Below are 24,161 nucleotides of genomic sequence, written 5' to 3'. Positions count from 1 at the left end.
ATCTGTCCATTAATACACTCATGGTATTATAAACATAGCGGTTTGTGGATGACAGAAACTAAAACCAACTCATTTGTTTGTGTCAGTATTAAAGTGTAATACATTTTCTTTTCAGATTCAAGCCAAGTGAATGGAGCTTTCAGCACCGAAAGTGATCACCAAAAAAAAAAAGAAAAAGGCACAAAAATCTCAGAGATTAAAATGTAACCTCTGAACATCATTTCCAATTTGCTTCAGCTTTTAGATATATTGAGATCAATGTCTCAGCCCAGATCTAAGTTCAGGCTGCTCACAAACAAACAATGCTCATTCTCATAAATAATTTTCCTATTTGCAAGAGAGTTATAAACTGTGACACCAATGCTTCTAGGAGCCCAGCCTGACATAATCAGAGACTAGAATTATTAACTTCTATTTGTTAAAAAGAATCTAGTGTGGTAAGACAGAAATGAATACTGAGCTACACAGAATCCATATAAACAATTCTCCAGTCTGTCTACCTGGACACGTTAATACTGTACAAAGCCCACATTAGTACTACCTAGCCATACATCGGGTGCAAGTGTCTACTTACACACAGAAGAAGGATAAGGACAAACATGCAGGGTTTAAAAAAAAGAATTTTTGCTATTGGACTGATGACACACAATTTTGCCAAGTGGACATGAAGAAAGCTGATTGAGGGACATCTTAACATTTTTGCAGCCCTGCAGGACTGCAGAAGTCTTCTGAAGAAGACTAGCATCAGACAAGTGACTGGTAGGATACCATGTACAAAGCTGCTACTGCTGTTGTGAGACGTTACATTCAAAGGCTATTCTTACTACGCAGATATTTTAGACCATCTTTACATATAATATGTAATATACAGCAAGCATAGCAACCAAAACGTGTCAGGAAAGGAATCTAACATGTACTATATAATTTTAGTATTAATATCATACCTGGAAAAAGACTTCCACTGCATCCTCAGAGAAATCCTTGGTAAAGTCTTTGTACTTTTAAAGACTTATGGACTAGAAAAAAAAAAAAAAAGAAAGAAATTACAAATGTGGTAAGCCCAGCAGAATTCCACAGAAAGCAACAATATACCATGCCTGGAAACATAACTTAATTTCACCATGGCTATACATCTATTGCCTTTAATGTGGAAGTAGCCTTCCCCATTTTTCCATCTCCTTTAGTTTATGTCTTAAGGAACATGATAGTCATAAATATCCCATGGGAAATTCCTAGTGTCTAAAAAATTGTCCAGTTATCTTCTTTCTATAGAGTTCTTATTTGTGAACATTTGTCATCTAACAGCGGGAAGAGAGTACAGATCAAGAAGAAAAAGAATCAGTGTTGTCTAAAAAAGTGTGAAAATAGTAACTTCAGTGCCTGAGATCTCTTATTTATTTAATGAAAGATCAATAATCAAGCTTACATGTTTGATTTCTACAGTTCTACATACAGCAAAGCATAGCTGCAGTGGAACTAATTGCTCTCTATTAATGCAAACAACAAAAACCAAAATATGATTGATTTTGTATCATTAAGAAAAAAACCACAACAGAGTCATAGTCTAATAGAGCAAAAATACAACATGGTCTTTTGAAAGATTCTAATGATGACACGGATAGTTTGAACTGTCACCCTTAAAAATGAAATCTCTTTATTGTGCCTCGCTTCTCAGCTGTTATTTCTCTCTTTGCAAAGCTATATAACCCAAAATGATGTAAAACCAAACAAACAAATTGAGCTAATCTCTAAAAGAATTTAAGAAATTCAGGATGAAATCATCCTAACCATTCATTTTTCAGAATGTCTTCAAATATTTTTTTTAGTAAATATTGAGGAAAAGGAAAAGAGAACTATTTTTCAGATCAACACCCAGTGTCTGAGGTTTAGAATTATTTTCTACTAGCCATATTTCCCAAAAAACAACAAAGTTCATGTGCAGTTGAAAATCATTTGAAATTTCAAATTTTTTTTTTTCAAAGCATCTTACACGTGAAACAGAATACATGAAGGAACTCAAAATCAGGCAAGATCAGTGACTTGACCCACTACTATTTCAACATATTGAGGTTCACTTACTTATAAATCAAACAGTATCTATCAGTGAGGTGCAGAGCTGAGACAGCACTTGGCTCCTCATACAATGCTAGGACATACAATGCATCTCTAAGCCAGTATTTTCAACATCAGTCCTTGTTATGGTACTTGATATCATAACTTCAGTTACCAGCTTGTTTTCACTGGTGACATTATACTTTTCCAGTGTCAAATATTGGACATTATGACTTTTATCTAATTTTTAATGAGGCCAAAATTTAGGCATTAGAAATACTACATCAAGAGCTGAAGCGTCCATGCTAGCAAACCCTTGAGAGCAGATGTACAATTATTTTCTAATTAAATTCCATGCAAGTAGTATCAACAGAAAGGAAGATGAACAAGTATTGACTAACACAGGTGTTATACCTTTACCAAAATCACTGGCAAAGCTTAATGATAAACTAGCCAAACAATTCAAAATGACAGGATTTGTGCTAAGATCTCCCACAGAGATCTGGGAGAACAGCTGACAAGCAACACAAAGACAGCTGCTGAGTTTTCTTGCTTCTGCATGTGCTCCAGCACAGAAATTTGTGTGGCTGAAAAGATTAACTCAGACAGTAAGGAATCCCCCCAGAAAATTCAGTCATTATTGTTCAGCAGGCACATTTCTTCCTAAAAAACACACTTTACTATTCAAATGTTTTGTTTGTTTCAGCACACTAACTGAGGCACCAGCGCTCCCTGCAAAGGATGCTAAATAAAGATGTTAGTGTTCTCATTTATGCTGACGAAGTAACAAATCCAGAACTCATAGTGGGGCACCATGTGTAATTCACTAGTGGTAACGGGACTTGAAAATCACTGCCTGTCAGTAGCAACAGCCTGGGAGAACAGCTACCAAAAGAAGCAAGGCCACACCCCAGCGTCACCTGGCACAGCTAGCTGAAAACTGCCCAGCAGTTTGTTTCCCTGAAATGGTGTCACCAGCAGAGATCTGACTAGAGGATGACACCAGTCACAAAGCATGGTCAAAGAATTACAAACGCTGCTTTGAAGAGCTCCACAGAAGCAGAATTGTTTCCTGGTTCCCATTTTTATTGTATGTGCATGAATGCATGTACTGAACAGCAGGGATGCTTCCGGGATTGCAAGAGCCAGGTCATGTTCTTTCTTTGCCTGATTCAAAGCAGAGATTTTCATCTCAGATCACCCTACCTCAGGCAGAGAAGAGACACGAACCCTTTACAGATGGTTTACAGAAGATACCTTTTACGTTCTCAGGCTATTCCTAAATATTCCAAATTTATCAGACGTTTTCTCCATTCACCCTGTGCTTCCTGAACACTTTGTCAAAACATAAATTAGCAGAAGGGCATACTTCCACTACTTGGAAATTCTAGCAATGTTGTTTTTGCTAGGTGTAATCCTGAGTCTTAATCAAATTAATTTTCTGAAATGTTCAGGGAAACAAACATGCTTAAGTGTTATCATGATCATCTACAATGAGCATAAAAGTACACTTTTAGATGTTTATGTTCCTAATTAATTCTCCTTTGTGACATCTGTGCACTGCTCAGTTACTCGCACTTGTCATTCAAAGCTTGCTTCACATTAATAAATCAGGGAAAAACACCATGAAACTAAATTAAAAATATTTTTGGAACAACAGAGAACTTTGCAACTAAATTGGAGGTTTTTTTTAATTCATCACCCTTTGGTGGTACTAAATTATTCTACTCTAGTATGTTGAACTGCAGACAAAATTTCTTACCTACTTGGTACTGATATCCACCTGAAATCCTCTATTTTTTGATGTTTAATCTCACATGTAAAAAGTTAAAACTAACAATTAAAAACTCATCCAGCTTAGCTGGATTCTCTGCGTTTTGTGCAGGAGTCCATGAAAGCCCTACTTGAATAATAAGAGCCCTCTAAGAGGTATGTGAAAATGTCCCAAACAAATTTATAGCACTTGCAATTAATGTCTTGAAACCAATATGCTCAATAAGTATAGATTAGATTTAGCTGCTGAGCGTTAGCAAGATTACTATTCACAATGACCATCTTGCAAAGACCTGCTTTTCAAGTAAAAACAGTCTTTTTTTTTTCAGAAAAAAGACTCTTCCCACAATAGAAGAACTCCTGGAAAGCTTGAAGTGTATATAACCCAATTTCCATTCTCCCCCTCCTACTTCCCCTGCCTCTATCTCTAGGAATCAGCTATCAGGAGAAGCAACTCAGCAAAGGTTTAAATCAGGTAGAGTGGAAAGGCGGAGCAGATCCGCACGGAGGGCCTGTCTGCTCTGCTCAGGAGGAAGTTACCTCACTTCACATATCCTCTAACTGGCTCATAACAAGAGAGTTTTAAAAGACATTTTTACACATCACTCATATCTAGAATTATTGTACGGTATGGTTTATTACTGCAGGCCTCCCAGTGAACTCAGCTTGCCAAAATCAGAGCAGTCTATCTGGAAACTGTATTCCCATTTCTATTAGCCTATAAACAAAGCATCAGCGTTACTTAGGAATAAATGTAAAGTGTGCAGTTTCTCTTTTTGAACTCAGATTTGGTTTCAAAATGTGTTCTTTACTATGCTTATATAAATATGGGTATACACATATGCATACACACATGCAATCCATAATATTTATAGTCACACCAAGGAAAAGTTGACCCTTAAACTGACTTCTGCAGTTATTTTGCCATTTTATTAAAAGAATGTGACTGAAATTCTATTCTCACTGCAATGTAGCATGCTCCGGCACAGTCTTGATATGAGGCATCTTGATCTTTTTACTGAGCCTAATTTAGAAAGCAAAAAATCTTTTTTGGTCTTTTTGTTCCCTCCCCCCCATCCAGAGAAGGAGACTTTTCCCCCCCTTGTGATCAATTTCATGCCATTTTCTTTAAACAGAGATATCAAATTGTTAAACATTTTAACCACACTATGTCCCGGTAATTCAATCTTTTGCATTTGGGCGTCCCAAAGTGTTTTGAGCTCAAACAGCACAAGGAAACTGCAGTGCTGGTCAGACCCCTCTTAAATCTTCTTATGGATTTCATTTGCTGTGTGGCCTGAGAGAGGTCAAAAGGTTTTGGCACAGAAGTAGAATTTGAGAAATAATCACCTTATAGACCCACTAAATCAATCATAATTAATGCACTTGCCTAGTTCTGTCAGAGAATTGCTGCTAGAGGGCAAAATAAAGAGGCCCCCTCTAATACAATTTGAAAAGAGATCAGATCTGTCATTTCATCTAATAATTGAGCCAAATGAGAAAAGAGAAGGGTCAGAGTTCATTCGGTGACCTTATGTAAACCCAATAATACATAATTCATTTTCATTTTATGGAATTTATAAGATGCTGTAAACTGTCAGAATACAGACTCATCTGCTTTAGCTTCCACCAAAATCCTCCTGCTCATCATACGACACACTGAGCTGCCAAAACTTTTAAGTGGTATATTCTGGCAGAATAATCCAAAAGCCTTCATCAGGGACTGGTATTTAATTCATTCTTCCAAGCGTGTGAAGTTAATAACTGAATAAATCACTCGCAGCTCTTTCTGAATGATATAAAACCTGTAATTTATTTACTGAGTGTTACAAATACAGTTAAAACATGTTTTCATGCAAAAGGGTTTCTTCTCTTTTTTTTTGTTATTGTTATAAAGGATTTATTTATTTATGAACATGGGTTAGAAATACACATGCCCTCAGAATGGAATATTTCATTCCATCCCAAGTCTCAGTCGACCATATTCAGAACTCATTTCAGTTATTACCCACAAACTGAAAGACATCTAAGGACATATTTATTAAATATTTCTCAAAAAAAAAAAAAACAGGTTGCTTTGTTGTTTTTTTCTTTCCCACTCAATGCTGAATATTACTTGAAAACATCAAAAGTGTTACCTTTCCAGCACGCCTTTCCTTCTTCAGTTTCTCTGCTAAGCTATGTTCCTTAATCAATCAATCATGCTGCCACTACCAAGTCAGAGATCTATCTGAGTAATAAAGGTGAATTGATGGTTTATGAGTTATTCCTCACTGCTTTGTCTCCTTTAACGTCAACACCACCAACACATATCAGAGCATCCAGGAATTCTTGAGAGAATTTCCTAAGGCAAGGACAGACTTTTGGGGAGACGACTTTTGTTATTGAACCAGTCAACATTTAATTGGGGGGAAAAAAACAACAGGGAAGCTTTGACTAATTCTTAAGTTGGAAACTGAAGCAGCAATCTTTGAAAGAAAACGATAGCTGAGAGTAACCCATAAGAAAAGATATTACTATTCATCACAAAACCTGGCAACCTGGCTTAGCAGCGTTCTTGGATCAGCATAATCGTGACAACAGCAAGATTACAAAAAAACACTTTTTTTTTTTTTTTTTTAACAACACTTCTGACCCTAGATCTATTTAGAGATGAGTTTTTTTATACTGCTTTTTACATGATTTGTGAAATACCCCAGACTACAGATGGGAATCAAGGTGAACCGAGGTATAGTACTGCACACTATATTCTCCTGCAAATTATGCTGAACAGAAGCTTTATGGGAATACAGTATTGCCTGGTGGTTCACTGGCTGGACACAATTAAGCTCCATACATCCCACACCAACCTGATCTGTATAGCTATGACTAGAATCCCATGAAGCGCAACAGACAATTCTCCTTGACACAATGCATTCCTATACTAATTATTTCCTACATGGACTGAGTAGAAAGTTGAGTTAGAAAGCACCTGGCAGAACACATGCTATGTTCAGGACAAATCATACACTGCTCTGTCAGGCTCCAACTTACTAAACCAGTGTAATTTAGAAACATGTTAAATTATGACAAAGGCTGTTTCAGTGTCTGGCCAGTCAGCGTAAGGGAAGCACAAACTGGTCTCACATCTTTCCTCTTCTCAGCTGTACCTGGCTGAAGACTGAGCCCTTTATAGTCCTATAGTACAACTCCACAGAGATTGCTATAACCATTAAGAAAGAAAAACAAAGTTCCATACTCAAACTAAAGATACTACATGATGTCATGTTTCCAGTTAGATGGGCAATACATAAAACAGCTACTTAAGAGCAGTAGAGGCAGCCCTTCCTGAAGGGTTTTACAAGGAAATGTATTCGCTAATATCTATAGAGAAGTAAGTGAAGGTACAGAAGTAACAAGTTATTTTGCACCAAACACCAAAATTGAAACCAAATCTTGTGTTGGTTGTTGCCTTGTACCCTACCAGTAATATTCCCCTTGAAATTTTGACCTCATACAACAAGCCATAGAAGATACATTACTTGTTATTTAATGTTAAAAGTCAATTTTGATACATACAAACTAAAAGAAATATGTATGTCACTCTCAAGTTACCCTTTATCTATTTACCCTTTTTTTAGTTTGAAATGACAACACCCTTGTATTTGTCATATTGTTTAAATCTGACCCCTGATCCTCAGGGTCACTGCACTCCCTGAGGTCATCTGTCCACCTGATTAACACATTCCATAATTTCAGAGGTGGCCAGTTTAGTGGTCTATCCCATTAATCATGGCAGAGGCACCAGGAGCAGCATGAAAAAAACACTAAGGTTATCAAATCCCCACAAGAGATTAGGAAGTTAGATAAGCACATGAAGTTTAACAAACAAAAAGTACATGGACAAACTAAAAGGCATTCAAGGCCTGAAACCTGACACAAGCAAAGCAGCATGAGAAAAACAAACATATCAGCAACTTTTCCTCCTGCTCGTTTCTCTCATACTAGATTTCATGAAGCTCTGATTTTTCCTCCTGCAGATAATGCACCTTCCGGGTCAGAGAACCATGGGAAATAATCATCACTGCCAACACTGCGCAAGCTTATGGAACGGGGCAGAGCTGAGCTGTGTACAATGCAGACAAGAGGAGCCAACAGCACAGGATTCACCTGCAAATTCACCCAAACCACCACGAGCACACTTCAGCCAGCAAGGGGATGCACACAACTGAGGGCACAGCTCACGAGTCTGTTGATAAAGGGAAAAGTGCATTTCTCATGACAGGCCTTTTTTGTATTACCTACTGTAGAGTAAATAAGCATCTTGGCAAAAATAAATTGGAAGCAGCTTTACAGAATAGGACATAATGCTGAGAATAAATAACACTTGATTCTTGTCACTTCATTATTTAGAAAAGTTGCTGCAACATTTTCAGCTTTTCACCTGCCTTTTCTTTGTGTGTTTTTCAGATGGCAAAAGCAGGGATCTGCGTACTGCATGCTCTCAGTTGCTAACGGGATTGTCCTCCATATCTTAAACAAACACAGTGACCGAGCTTGAAAAGAGATGTTGGCAACTGTCTCACACAGTTGGTCTTCCTTTGCATCTATTAATCCAGTATCTAAATTAAGTTCCCATCACAGTGACATTTCCTAGCAAAGCCATTTTCAATCTTTGAATTTGTGTGTGGATTTTTTTTTTTAAATTAAGCACTCAGTTTATTGAAATGTATTCATTTCCCATGAGGAATTCTATTCCCAATTCAAATATATATATTTTTAATGTATTTCTCATTAAATGAATTTTCAAAAATACGTTTTATAATCAATCATATTCTGGTGTTCTCCTTCAGAGAGCAGTAATGAGCGCTTTCATTTTATATATTTATCATTACTTTTCAATTATAGATTCTAGTAGTAATAGTGTATGTACATTACAGAACACTGCTATTGGCCCATTGTATCTGAATACGTCATTCAATATGCATTGAAGTATATTATGTTACATTATATAATATTGTCCACTCATAACACTATTGTTAATATTATGTTACAGTATAGCAATAAGTAGACTACAGTTTGTTAGCTGTAAGTTATTTTTGCAATGTACTGATGAAGTACCTTTTCAATATTTTGACATCAAAAGCTCCATTTTGTCTGTCCTAGTGAAATAATTTCTCCTATTCATGTACTTTATGCACTAAACTTTGGCTTGTTTTGAAATTTAAAATTCCATATAGTAACAAAATTTTTCAAAGTCTAAAGAAACATGGGTTCAAATGAAATATTTAGATTTTTTCTTCACATTTATGGATATAAAATGAATATAATTCTTGAAGTAACTTATTTGTGGAAACAGCTTTTACCAACAGGAAATTACAATGTTGAGATTTCACTACCTTTACTTACTACTATGATGGAAATAAGTATGGGGAAGTGCATTTTCCAAACATAACTCTATTACCATGGGAAAACCATTGTTTTTAATCTCACAATATCTTTGCATTTTACAAAACTTTTTTTAAAGGTGTAATTCCTTTTGAAAAGTGTTTTGAAAGGGACATCTTATAGAAATGGAACTGGAAGTTTTATTTATCCCTGCTAGTTTAATAAGTGCTGTCACAATTAATAGAAAGTAAAAATAACCACAAATAAGTCATTTCTACAAAGTTGCTTGCTGAACTAACATCCAGGACAAGAGAACATATCTCCAGCTCAGAATATTCCGTCCAATCCGGTCATACACAGTTATCATTTTCCAGGAATAAGAAGCAGACAAGATGTGCAGGAAACAAATTGCTTGCCCACAGCTGTGTGAGAATCAACGTGACTGACTTTGGCACCAGCTTCTTCAAGCTGGAGACATTACAGCAAAGTTAGCAGCTTCAGCAGTTGTCTGACAGCTCTAACACGGCCCTTCGCCCAAGCTGTAAATCTGCCCTAAATGAACACGTGTCAGACAGGACAGCAATGTCTCAGAGGAATGATATTGCAAGCTATACCAAAAAGGTAGCTAACAGATTTGAAATGAAAAGAAAAAGGTTCAACTCCCAAAGCCGGAACTGTAGTTACTCATCTTTTTGTTGCCATCTAGCAAATGCTCAAGTCTCACCTGCAGAGACTTTACCCATCTCTTAATCCATTCAGACATTAACTGAAAGACTTAGATGTGTGTCCTCAATTTTGCACGCATACTCATTTGTACTCAAAAATATGATTGGTGTGTGATGGCAGCAACTTCTCAGATCATCTTGAGGCCCAACAGTAAAAATGCTAATTTTTTCATCACTTCACATTGCTGTGCTTCAAAACACACCAGTACATTCACCAGAGCTTGTCTGAAACACATCCCCCCGTCTGTGGCTAAACATTTAATTGAAGTTTACAAAGAGGTTTAAGATCTGACTCACATGACAGACAAGAGAGACAGAAATCACTGTAGATATAAGCAAGAGCAAATAATTCCATTTCTCTTATAAGATTAGGAGGAGACTTAAGCTGCTTGAAAGCATGCTTGTAAACTTTATCTGACATGGGAGGAGGGGGGCAGTTACCAGTGTGTTTCTTTAGATGATCCCAGTGTTCTCCAGCCTGGTACCGTCTTTGCTCCCCCACAGCAAACCAAGTCCTCTACAGCTGCTTTCCCAAGGACACTTGCTTTTCCCTACTTGTAGCCGAGTGCAAGATGTAAAGTTGAAACAAACCAATCTCAATCTCTGCTCATTTTATGGCAACCTGGAATACTAACATGTAAAATTACAGAATGGTTGGAGTATGCAGGATCTGTACCTGAGGTACAAGGCAAAGCCCACCATGAAGAGCCTTCAATCTCCTATCTGAGCGGGTAAGAAAGAGACGCTGTCCAGCCTCGCATGAACATCTGTGTGCACAGAAAATCTTTTAGTGGCCAGACATTTCTGGGATCAGTGCAGACTCAAGTGCCAGGATTTCAAGTAGCTCCCCTTATTCCTGATAACACCTTCTGTGCTGCTTGCTAATAATTTATGTGGAAGTTGGAGCCACGACAAGAAGGCTCAAGTCACTTCTCAGTCAGATGCACAGATTTCCTGGGCTGTTGTCTACATGAAATATGTAATCATTATACTATCTTTAAGCACTGTGATCATGTTTCAAAATATAAAATCTATTAGACCAATGAATTTATATTCCTCTGTACGTTTCATAGAAGTACACTGTTACAGCTGTTATAAATAAAACACATAGATACATTCAAAACTACCATGATTTGGCCACTTGCCCTACTAAATCTGCGAATCCACTTCCTTGGATTTGGACAGAGGATGTTGTTGGGATGGCTAGGACATGCTGGATGGGAGAAGCAAAGCAACTCATGCTGAATTAGTCATGAAGCAATTACACAACTACAACAGCGCTCCCCTACTCTACTTTAAGTTATTGATTCAGTCACGGGAGATACTAAATGCAATTTCCAGCATGAGTCACAGCCAAGCACGGGCACATGGAGTGCTGCAATAGAATGGGCCTGAGCTGTTTTCAGGGAAAGCAGGATGAAGATGAGAACGAAGGGCACCTTAGCACTGTGTGCAGAAAGAAGAAACCACACGTCCCTGGAGGAAATTTCAGTTGGATATTTGCATTCAGCCATCAAAATTCCAAAGTTTCAAATACGAGTGGAAAAAGTTCCATGTTAGGTGACAGAAGTGAATTAATAATTTAAGCACATACATATCTTTTAATACAGTGAGATTTAGGCAATCATTTTATCACCACTAATATATTTTTTCCTGTTTTTTCAGGAAAAAGAGAAAAAATCAATTCTCTGCCTTTGAAAATTTGCCTCTAACAAAGTTTTCTTGCCTTTTACCCTAAGGCTATGATGCGCTTGGACTGGACTTCCATAGTTTAGCATGTGAGAGGAATATCCCAGGTTCTCAACTGTCAGATTATATTGTTATGAACAGAAAGAAGGCATACAGGGATGCAGGAAGAATGCTGTGATATTTCTAAAAATTTGTTTCCTGCTCTTCTATTCATGATTGTCAAAGAAGATCCTGAGAAATGAGGATGCTACAAGGACAGATGTCCTGAGCCCAAGACACAATGAAGGATTTTGAAGTTTGGTGTGGAAGCTATAAAATGTTTTCTTTGTATTTTGATTGAATTTTTCATTATCTGTAAAATACTCTGCCCTACTATTTGTTAGCATTTTATTCAAGTCTCTTTTTGCTAGTACTAAAATATCGTTGAGTGATTCTCTGCAAACCTAGAATATGACAGACAACAGGCTGTTCCCTGCTTAGATTATAGCAAGACATTATTTTGCATGTTTTACTTGAGTTGGGTTTCAAATCCTTTTAAAATTCTATCATCTTAAAGATACCCCTCAATCCAAGTGCTAGATAAAGTAAATGAATTAACAATGAATACAAAAAAAATCTGTAGTCACAAGCTGATTTGTCCTGACATTTTTCTTCACAGAAGGGGCAAAGCCAACTGAGAATACCTTTTTTCACAGAAAGGTTGGATTCACAGTCTGCAGAGTGTACTGTTTCAGATGGTTTTCTTTTTGTTCTCCTCTCTTTTTAACATTTCTTTTTGTCATTGTCCTCTCAGTTTGAATTCAATGATACCCTTACTCCCTACTTATAAACATCTCTATGTTCTCTTTGAGTAGTTTGTACTTCTTAAAGACATTTTTATATCTTTACAACAGTGAGACAATGAAGTGATGCATTCATTATGCTGATGGAGGGACTTCGAGAATGGGTGCCTAAATCTGGATCTGGCTGATAAATCTTGGGCTCTGCAATTCCTGTCTCCCACTGCCTGCCTGGGAACATGATGCAGAACTACAGAGATGCCTATATGGCACCCACTCCTCAAGGAGAGGACTCGGTCTTAAAACTCATACTGCAGAAACCTCAGTACCATTTTGTGTGGATGTGCTTCTGTTCGACAATCCTGTTCACTCCTGAAATCTACTCACTTTCTTCCAAGAATTAAACACATTTATTTTCCTGATATCTATTTATGTTTAAAGTCAAGTCAGTGGAGCAGAGTTTGCGGAAGAAGCAGGAACTGAACTGAAGCTTAAAATACCTACAACCTAGACTGTACTGACACTCATATTAGTTATCATCTATATATACTCAGATCTACAGGTAGGTAAATAAAAGTAGATACCCACAAAACTCCATCATTTCCATTAAACAATTCTTTGGAATAATACAGTTGACAAACTTATCTTTCTTCTTAATACAACAAACAGGTACTCTGCCTAAGAAACAAGAACTTTCAATTCTTGCCCAAATCAGGGCTTAGGCAATTTAAATAGAGACTTGCATCAAAAGTTTTGAATGACACTTGTGTGAAATTTTAAAATCACTGGCAATTGATCCTTCCCATGCTGCAGTGATGCTCACATTTAACAAAGCAAATTGAGAATTATGATTGTTATCTAAAGCAGGGCACAATTAAAGAAAATGAGATTTGTTTATAGAACAACATTGGCTTGTTTTTTTTCTTGGTTACTAATCATGAGTTTAATTTTTAATGGAAAAGAATTGCTAGCACAATTAACACTCAATTTACATGTGCATCCATAGACCCAATTAATTAAATTTTATTGATGCCTAGTTGCTCTTTAAAATGCTTTCCAAATGCCTTCAAATTGATTTTAAATGGTTGATAGGGAAAGTCTGTTTGCTTCTGGTAGCAACCCCACAGATTTTCATACATTCATTTATATATTTTATATGCATTCTTATACATGTAGCTTACATACTGTAAGTATTCACTGCTTTACACAATACTTTATCTCAGAACATTCACTGTTCTGTAACAGAATTTAAAGCAAAGTTATGGGAGAAGCTCTTAAAAACCTTGCAATTAAATACAAAATACTAAAATTAGAAGTTTTTTAATTTAAATAAGTAATTTGTATAACTAATTTGGTTTTCATGGGCAGAACATGCCAGTGATGTTTGAAAAGCGCTCAAGCAGAACATAAAACAGCAGCATTCAACAGTGTAATAAGTGGTAGGTGGGTTACCTCAGATAAAATAGCACTGAAGAGTCTTAGCAATAATGTTATTGAACCAGAGACAGAAAATTGCAATTACTAGAGCTTTACACTTTGGGAACAAAACCACAGAAATCGAGGAACTGATCTGAGATCTTTTGAGGACAGCAGGAATTTGCTGCAGATATTCATATTAGGTGACTTTCCAAAAGTGACAGAATAAGTCTGAGTGGTCAGAAATGTAACTTACATTGTTTAAACCTAAGCACAATATCCTTGCCAAAACACCTTCCCTTCTACAGTTCACAAAATAAATTGAAGCAGTGTTTCTCTATTAACTCATTCTCATATTTAGGGATTCTTTCTGCTGCTGTGCTCTTTGCAGTTCTCTGGGTGTGGGTAAGTTTCTGTTCTGTTTTCTAGTTGGGATTCTGGGTCTTTCTGTTATACCTCATTATGACCAGAGCCAACAGCTGTAAATCCTTTTTTTCAAGCTCAGTAGGAGGCTGGTTTTCATGACACCCTTTATCCCCTGAGTAAGCACCTGCTTAGCCTGATTCCTGCCTTGATGTTTCTTATCTAGATTATATCTTATGTGAAATGTTACCTGAGCTGCAATAATGGTAATATGTATCCTCTCATAGATACCTTTTTGACCAATTCCATTTTGTACATGAGTTTCATTATATTATTAGTCTGAAAGTCTAGCTTTCAGTCATACTCCATAATTAGCCTTCATTTAGAGTTATTGGTTTAAAAAACAAGAAGAGTATATAAATGTATGTATGTATCTTATATAAATATATTACCAAGACGTATTCCAATTTTATATATTTGCACCCACAATTTAATGAAGAAACCTTTTTCTAAATTGGGTAGACTGTGAGGTTAAACCTGTAACAAATACTACCCAGAGGATTATAGACTAATTTTTCATTCACTTAACATTGTGATTTAAGCAATATTAACCATCATATCATTTCATGTTAACAGAAAGACAATCAAGATGAAATCTTAATTACTAAAAAACTGTCAAGAGACATTAACAATTTCATGCTGAATTTTATAAAAGTAATGATTGTCCTATTACATATGCTGTAATTTCCATTCCTGTTAACTATAATAGTTTCTTCACTCATTAAGCACTTATTTTCATGCTGCCAGTCATTTCATAGGTGTCCACATTAAAAGAAACTGAGAGAACACAAAAAAATAGAATATGAAAGAAAAAATTAAGGTTGGAAAGAACCAGAAACATGAAGTATATAAACAGGTTAGTTGGCCAGATAAAGTACATGTACTTACCAACTGCATTTGAGATGCTTAGAAGATAAAGAATTATAAAGAAAAAATGATAGATATCTACAAATCATGATTATAACCTTGGAGATTGAAATAATATTATTGAACTATTAAAGTATTCTATATAATATTTTTCTTACAAAAATACGTTAACATTTATTATGTATTTGTTAAGTCTGCTGAAAGGGATATACAATTCTAACCCTAACTTGTTAGGACAAGGTGAATATAAAATCTAGAAAATATGTGACAAAGTACAATTTTTCTTATCAAAATGATCATTTAATTGGGTTGGTGCTAGTTCCATAAACTATTCTTCTGAGAAAGACTGAAGTAACTAACTCCCCAAAAATGCACCTAACCTGTTTTGCAACACAATATGTGAATACCTGGTGGAACAAGAGACTCATTATCAGCTACTTTGAAGTAGACAATCTTATTTCCTTAAAATGAGATATTACTTCCAGGTTTCACTTCCTGATAATTTCTTTGAGAAACCTTTTTTTTTTTTTTTTTCCCAAGGAAACAAGAAAAATGGGAACTTCTTGCCTGCTCAGACCAAACAAAGTTATAACCCAGAAAAATTCCTCAGCATGCATTGGAGTCTAGTCAGATGCAAACAACCTTGAAAACAGCTACAACCATCCAGGATAATCCCATATTTTTGAAGACCTGCCTTTGAATAATTACTCTGCTTGATTCGGAACAGAGACCCAAATATGTTTACCCTGCAAACCCAGTGACTGATGGAACAGAGCAACTACATGCATTCATACACGAGACTCTGATAGGTCTCATTTCATTTTGAAGAAATTAGCAGCATATTTGAAATTTTAGTTTTATGAAACAGGCAGAAAATCCTGTCACATTTTAAGCTTTAATATGTTTTTATTAAAATAAACAAGTCAACACCCACACTATTTCTTATAAGAATAGAAATTATTTAATGAATCTCTACAAGCAAAAAAGGCTGGGGTTTACTAGCAGCTTTTTTTTGTTGTGGTTTTTAAAGCAATAAAGGTAGAAAAAAGGGAAATATGGTCACATATTTGGACATGTTTACAGAAAAGAAGTGAGATTCCTACATTTTTTTTTCTAAATTGAACACAAAGGAAGGCACTGATAGGATTATGAGAAAGAAATCCACTTACAGTTTTATAAAGATTCTCTGTGTCTACTCAAAGAGCTGTAAAATTAAATTTTGTTGTTGTCTTTATCTACTATCATTTTTACTTTGGCTTAGTCTAAAATTAGTTAAGGTCACCAGGTTAAAAATTGCTATGATTCTGAGCAGAGCCCTGCTGTTTTCACGTTAATTACTGGTTTTGTGGGCTGGTCATCAGGTGTGAGAGTCTATACTGGAACCACTCTTAGAGTGAAAGAAGTAAGAGTAAATTAATAAAAAAGCTAGCAAAAAAAAAACCTCCCAAAAACCAACCCAACTCATAAACATAACACCAAAAACCTGTATGCTCACAGCTGATGCTTTGGAGAAAGATACTGCACATATGTGAATTGTATGGGAATGTCACACCTAGGATCCAGTTCTGGCTACTTTGGGAAGCTGGATTTACAGACCCTCTTATAGAAGAGATTACATTAAAGACTACGAAACAGAACACATACCAGAGATGCTATCTTTAGCATCTTTAGAAACCCAGACACAATGCTGTAAGTATGTCCAAGCGTGACGGAAAGCCCAAAGACCTGCTTGGAATTCAGATGGTGTAAACTGAGAATGTAAGATCTGGGTCATCAGATTATCATCAAGGCAGAATCTAACTGGCTTTTAGGGTTTAGGAAAGATTTTCCCTTTTTCCATATGGAGATTATGCCACTGTCATGATGCAAGAGGGTTTGTGCATTTCATTCACCTACTTCTGAAGCCTGTGGTCAGACAGAAGATAAAGGATCAGAAATATACTGAGTTTAATTTAGCACACTGGATAAGCACTCTAAAATTTCTACAGGCTCATCAACAAACACCCTCGATACACGCTATATCGTATTACCTTTAATCTGCATCATCCTTTTATACTGACATTCCAAGTAAGTAACAATGTCAGCAGAAAGAAGGGCAGATTCAAAGGTTTTATTCAGGCTGGTGCTGCTCTGCAGTTGCAAACCACGTCAATTGGCTTCTGTCTTGAGCAGAGCTTCCAGTACTCAGTGCATCTCCATTTCCCAGCTACATTCAGGGCTTGTGGTGCCCATTTCATCTCCTCCTGACTCTGTTGACTGAATCTGGATGAAGTAGTCATCCGTATTCTGACATTTGGAAAGGTGACAAAGTGCTTTAAAGCCTCACAGGCCACTACGTCACAGTTTCTTACCCAAACGGAGAACACAGTTACAGCTTGTCAAATACCAACTGGGTGCTTGGTCCTGTGAAAGTCCCAGCCCGAGAGGGACTGACTGGCCAGGTTTTATGCAGACACAATCTCCTTGGAGCTCATCAACAGTTTTGATGGCATGGGCAGCGCTCGGGATACTGTGGATCTGCCTTGCTGTTGGCAGCCACTGTCACATCCCTAATTCTGTTTAAATAGGGTTTTCTGGCACTTAACCCCAGTTCCCAAACCAGAATTGCCCATAAGACGGTTTTGTGAAGCATTTCAACATTTAATGCTGTAATGTAAGTAACATGCTATGTGGCGTGTTTGATGTGAACTTAAACTTATGCTTTTCTCTGTTTTACTTTTTACAAATTTTTCTTTAAATTGAGATAGTAGGGTGTTTCAGTTCCAGATCAACAGAGCAATACTGATGTTCTCACAGGGGGATGCAAGTTAAAGTTATCACTTACTGCATTGAGAGAATATAAGTAACCATCATTCTAGGGAAGTTCTTACCCTTCCCCTCATATCCAGATTTGCACAGCATCATTCTCTCTAAAATGGAATTTAAAACTCATCTATACATCTTTCACACTAAATTAATGACAGATCTATACTCCATATTGGGATTACATCTCCCACTTCCTAATATTTTAGGAGTTTTACAGTTCCTGTTGATTGTCAATAAGAAAATTTAAGGATGCTCCCTCATTTCACTATGTAAGGCTTGAATTAAGATATTATAATAAACTTTTTGTGCAAGATCATCTTTCTCAAATATTCACAATGAATATACTTAAAACGAAGATGTTCACAAGGTCCTTGTCTGGTTTTAGACCTTCTAATTCATTTTAAAATTGTCTGTATCTTATATACCTGATCCTTCTCACTCTGAATGAAATAAACATAGTAAGAAAAGCAGCACAAGGTACTTGTGCAAACGATAGCATTTTATCTAATAATAAGATGTATTAGAAAAAAAGCATATGTTATAGCAAGTTCAGCCTTTACTGTGAAAATCTGGGGTTAGGTTTTTAGACTGCTTTATTATCCATCTGTTGCACTCAGTTATCTTTAACTTAGTATTTGTCAAGATCCATTAAGTCCAGCTGACATATTAACAACTACAGTTAATACAGTTAAATATCCATCTAAAACCCTTTCATACCTCGCATTACTGAGCGGGCAGCAGAAACAGGCATGTGCACTTCCACACACCTATATGCTTTACTAACAGTGAACTAAATGTTCACTGGAAGTCACATTTTTACAAGACAAATTTGGATTATCAAGCACCAGAGTCATTTTCAGCATTATGCGGAGACTTATGAAGATAGATAACATAATATAAATCCACTGATGACAATAAGTAAGTTCAGCAGTGTTATTTTAACCATAATATTCAAGGATATAAGAAAGATGAAAGAGAAATAATGAATACCTTTTATTAGCTAATATAGATGGCAAGAGACACTTTTGAGCACAGAAGTTCTAAAGACAAGTTTTTCTGCTGGAAAAGCATGTCTCTCTTCACCCCTGCCTAAAAACCCATCAGTCCAATACAAAATTCTCTCCTCCCACAGAAAATAAATAGTTAATTGATAAACAAAGTTCAAATCACAGGGGAATGAATAAAGTAGCAATTTCAAAAGATTTTTGCACAGCTGAGTTAATAAGCCAGTTCACAAACAGGCAAAGGCACAGTTTACAGTATGAAAACAAACTTAACCATAATGATACCTGTTTCTTTCAGATGACTTACAGGCAAATGACAAGATCAGGAATAATAACTTGAAAGCATGGTGTAATTAACGCTTTGCTGAATAGGATTCCATTTTGTTTAAAGAAAAGTACTTCAAATCAATCATATACCTCCAGTTTTCTTATATAGGAGTATTAAAGTATACCAACTAAATTCTGAGTATCTGAATGGTTATGATGATGATAGAAACAAAACTGAAACAAAGCGTGAGCCCTCCAAAGACTAGGTTAACCTATGAGGGCTTCCAAAAAGTAATACTTCCTATTTTATTCTGGTGGCCCACAATGTCAGAGGTGGATATTGGTGGATATTAGCAGTAGAGGTTGAACCCTCCTGCCAATATTCCATTATGTTTGTAACCATGTGACAGATGGCAGCAGAGAGGCAGTCTGATAAATGGCATCTGACATAGAAATGCAGATGAAGCAAAGGTGTGTCATTAAACTGCTCCTTGTGGAAAAAAATGGCACCCACTGACATTTGAGCGTCAATGCTTGCTGAACACATATGGAGACCAAACAGTGGATATGAACACAAATAAGGTTGTGGGTGGTGTGTTTCAGCAGTGGAGATGGCAACGTGAAACACAAGCCACATTCCAGACAGCCATGCAGATTGTTACAAGCATGGCATGCAAGAGCTTCATCATGACCGGTGAAAATGCATAGCTAATGGTGGTGACAACACTGAAAAATAGTATTTTACAGCCGAGAATTTGGTCTACCAAATAGTGTTATTATGCTCTTTGAATGCGTTATAGTTTCAAAGGAAATAAAGAGGAGGCATTATTTTCAGAGTGACCTACATCCAAAGTCTTCAGTCATATCAACCATAGCTAGTTAGAAGTTAATCTGAAAACTCATAGCCTCTTTAATAGCTTGTTTCTGTCACAGCTATGAAGTGTTCTGCCTGGTACATTACAGCTCATATGCAGAGAGACAGACTGCTGGAGCAGACTCGAAGCTGCCTGAAGCAGCTGTCCTTGGGAAGTGTGACAGGCATTAGGTTAGGTAGAGCTATGTAAGAGATTTGCGTTGTGGTGGTCTTCAGTACTGTATGACAATCACAAGATGGTTATGTATTTAAACCAAAGTCAATTTTTCATTTAATTGAAAAGTTGGATAGACGTTTGTGTTATTTACATTGAATGGCCTGTTACATAAGAAAGTCTTCTATGAAAATGATCTGCAACACTATAAAGCTTAAGTGAATTACTTCAGTTACCTAGCAATGGTGAAATTTACATGTTACATAGTGTATAGACTTTTGATAATTCTAATTGAAAAACTGGATTTCTGAATTCTCAGGTTTACATACTATCTGCTTAGAAGATTTTAGGTCTCAATGCAAATTCACCAGAGAAGGGAAATACCCAGACCACAATCTGCCACCTTGCAGAACAATGCACTTCAGTCTAAATTTATATAAAAAATATAGACATAAGAAAATGTCATAAGAAGACCAGCCAATCGTAGAAGGGGAAATAATGAGGAATGAGAGATCTTATAACACAAAGTTCTTTAGAAGTTTCCAAAAAGTATCATTACAAAAGCAATAACCCAGGGTCACCCTGTGGTAGGGCACTCCATTTCTTTCTTAAAAGCTTTTGTCTACCTTTTTATTTATTTTTTAAAGTGGAAACTTCAGAGGCAGTTGTTAAACTAAAAACATCCCTCTAGGCTTTGGATGAAACTAAAAATAAAAATCTTCCTCACTGTAGAGCAATATTACACTCCCCCCCTTGCAGACTTAATTCATAAAAATGTCAGCTATTAAGTTAACATTATTTAAAGGGCTTTAGGTTGTAGTTACTGAATGCAACCTAAGCTATATCCATAAAGGTCTGACATTGATCCTTGGTTGTATAAAACATGATACAGAGAGGCACTAAATAAATAATCTGTATACAGTTTCCAAAGCATCTCTATTTATCACAGCGTTAATGATAAGGATCTGATTTAACATGAACCTTAGTGAGGGTCAAATCCTAGCACAAGCTGTAATATGATCTACAAGAGTGCTGATAACCTGAAACAATATGAAGAAACCCTGTCAGATAAATAAAACAAACCAGTTGTCCATTAAACCGCTCAGAAAGAGGCCAACAAAACCAAATGTGGATGGAGCCATTTCTCTTTTGTAAAGAAGCACAGAAAAACTGCACCCAAAGAACAAATCAGTCTTGGACTAAGCAAATAATATTGCACAGAATTACGAAGACTGATCTTAAAATAAAAATGTACAGAAACTCATGAGAAATAGTTTAGATGTTACCTGGTATCTCCCAGAGACCTCAAGAAAACCATGTATCTCCAAATGAACAAAGAGAAATGTTTTTAAGGTATTACTCAATGGCTGATGTTAACTTCAGATCATAAATGAAAATCATATTCTTAGGTCTGAATTCTTGAATTCATGAATTCTTAACATCTCATAACACAAACCAAACTGTTGACTAACTGAACAAAATTCTCACTTGTCTTTTTAAAAAAAGAGAAACAAAGCTGTCAAAGTTCTGTGGAAAAACAAGGAAAAAATTATTTGATTAGAGATCAACCTTGCGTATGTGGAAAACTACAGAACAAAGGGTGTCTGGTTGCCCTTTACTCGAACTCCACCCAAATTCAGAACACTAGTCTAGCACTCTCATAGCAGCAGGGTTTAGTTTCTAATGTCATCTGCATTAGGGCTATCAGCCAAAGCAATGAAGCTCAGAACAGAAATTCAGGAATTTCCCATTCCAGATCCATCGTACTGTCCTAAAAACTCTGTTACACATGAGCACATGAAACTAGACAGTAGTTTCATCTTTTGTTTGTAACTTATTTATTTAATCATTCTGGAGGATTTACACTATATAGAACAAGGAACGTCCCATAACTTCAGGCACCGTCTGAACAAACAAGTACTCTTTCGACCTGAAGGCCACAAGAATGCAAACGTCAGAAAGGGAAACTAAAGCACTGGTAATTTATCCAGCTCTCACAGTCATCTTAAAATATAGAAGAGTTCCCAAAGGATAGTTAGTAGTTTCCTCCGACATTAGAAAGCCTTTTTATTAAACCATATCATGGAATCCAAGGTTTCATAAAAATAATTTTAATCAAACTGCAGATTTTATACCAAGTAAAATCAACATCTCTGTAATTAAAGGTATTTTCAATTATTTTTGAAGTACTTCTAGCTTATCCAAGATATGCATTTGTTTAAATTACAAATTTCTTAGTTTACTGAATGGTTCCAATTCATATTGAGTTCTAACCAATTGTCCAAACAGCTCCTAACTATGGAACTGGTGGGATCTGGGTTTTCCCAAGTCTTTTCCATGTTCTTTGATCTATTGTCGTATTTTCCTGTCCATTCTGTACCACAATTTACAATTATTTGAGATCACACATACAGCAAAATATAGACTTTAGGCTCAGAGTAATCTAGAAAATTCCCTGGAATATCAGTTCTTCAATCAATTTGCTTGGCAACCAAATCACAGAATCATGGACTGGCTTAGGTTGGACGGGACCATAAGGATCAATTAATTCCAACCCCTTGCCATCGCTAGGGTTGCCAAACACTAGATCAGGCTGTCCAGGACCTTATCCAACCTGGCCTGGAATGCCATCAGGGATAGGGCATCCACAGCTTCTCTGGGCAACCTATTCCAAAATGTGATACGCTAACTTTTAGCAACAAGTTTTCTGATGAAACAGGAGTTAATTCTGGCTCTACCACTGCTTTATTCAAGCGTCAAATAATTTATTCAACTGAAAAGAGATTACAAACACGGGTTTGCATTATCGGAGCAGACAGTTCTGCGCTTACATTGTAAAATACACGAGGAAGTTTTACACTCAGATTCTGTCTAGACTTCAGCTCTGAGATAGTCTGATTTTTCAAATACAACTTAGAAGGACAGAGAAAAGAAAAGAAAACTTCTGAAAACTTTCAGTTGCATCATTTCTATGTACCACATTTTCTGCCTCCTGGAGTTCTGGCCTGGCTGTGAGAGTCAAGTCTGGTATGTGGTGGAGGCTAAGCCAAATTGGAGCTTCTCCTTCCAGGTCACTATTAATTAGACTTCTCTTCTGCTCCATCTATCTCAAATAAATCTTGTTAAGATGATTATATACCTATTTCAGGAGATCAAACTCCATTGAAACTTCCTGCACAGGAATTGGAAATCACAAAGGTACAAGACAATCTGTGAGCGACCACTTCCCTATCAGACTTCAGTAAGACAGAAATCTTTGCAGAAAGATGGATGGCTTTCCAGAACTCTATGCACTCCACATTATTTGTATGGAAGAGGAACTACTTAACGAGAATATCAGTTTAAGACAAATGTAATGAGAATTTATTTCTCATTTTAAAAACTTAAGAAAATATTAGAAATCAGCACCATTGAGGAGGCTACAGTAAAAAGAAATATTTGCACATTGTTTATGACCTTGTTTCTTTGCTTTTTATAAAACTCTGCACAAGTGTGTACTTAGGCAGAACATCTTGAAATATGGGAAGCCAAAATTTCACATATTACAGGCCAATTCTACGGTCACTCCTAAACAACTAAATTTATTGCTTAGATCATTCCTAAACAACAAAATCTGATGTAATCAAGGGTACAGTATGTTCTTAGCGTTGCACGTGAGGGATAAGTTCACTAAGTTCACAGATATATATACAGCTGCTTGTCCAAACAATTTTGAATAAATAAAAATTTGAAAATGGAAAGATTTCTAGAAAGCAATTTATAAATAGAGGAGTAATTAAACTCCATGCACTGGTAAGAGTACAGCCCTGCATGGACGTGCTGGGAGCTGCAAGTCCCATGACAAGGGGTGTCCACAGAGCAGGCCCAGGAGAGCAGGCAGGGCAAGAGTAGGAAGGAGGCCCTCTCCTCTCCCTCTGCTTCCTGTTCAGCATCTGCTCTCCTTGATGAGCACCCCAATGGCATCCT

At 36.5% G+C, this 24,161-nt stretch overlaps 1 long non-coding RNA gene across 1 annotated transcript in view; it reads right to left on the bottom strand.

Annotated features, from left to right (window-relative positions):
• Positions 1 to 24,161, bottom strand: part of LOC110404388 — a 224,545-nt gene that overhangs the window by 84,122 nt on the left and 116,262 nt on the right. The window contains exon 3 of the long non-coding RNA XR_002442216.1: positions 945 to 1,016. This is a non-coding gene — a long non-coding RNA (uncharacterized LOC110404388). The remainder of the gene's footprint in view (positions 1 to 944; positions 1,017 to 24,161) is intronic.

Source organism: Numida meleagris, chromosome 10, assembly GCF_002078875.1.
Source record: "Numida meleagris isolate 19003 breed g44 Domestic line chromosome 10, NumMel1.0, whole genome shotgun sequence".
NCBI lineage: Eukaryota > Metazoa > Chordata > Aves > Galliformes > Numididae > Numida > Numida meleagris.
Note: the sequence above shows the minus strand (reverse complement) of the source record. Positions and strands in the feature narration are given on the sequence as shown.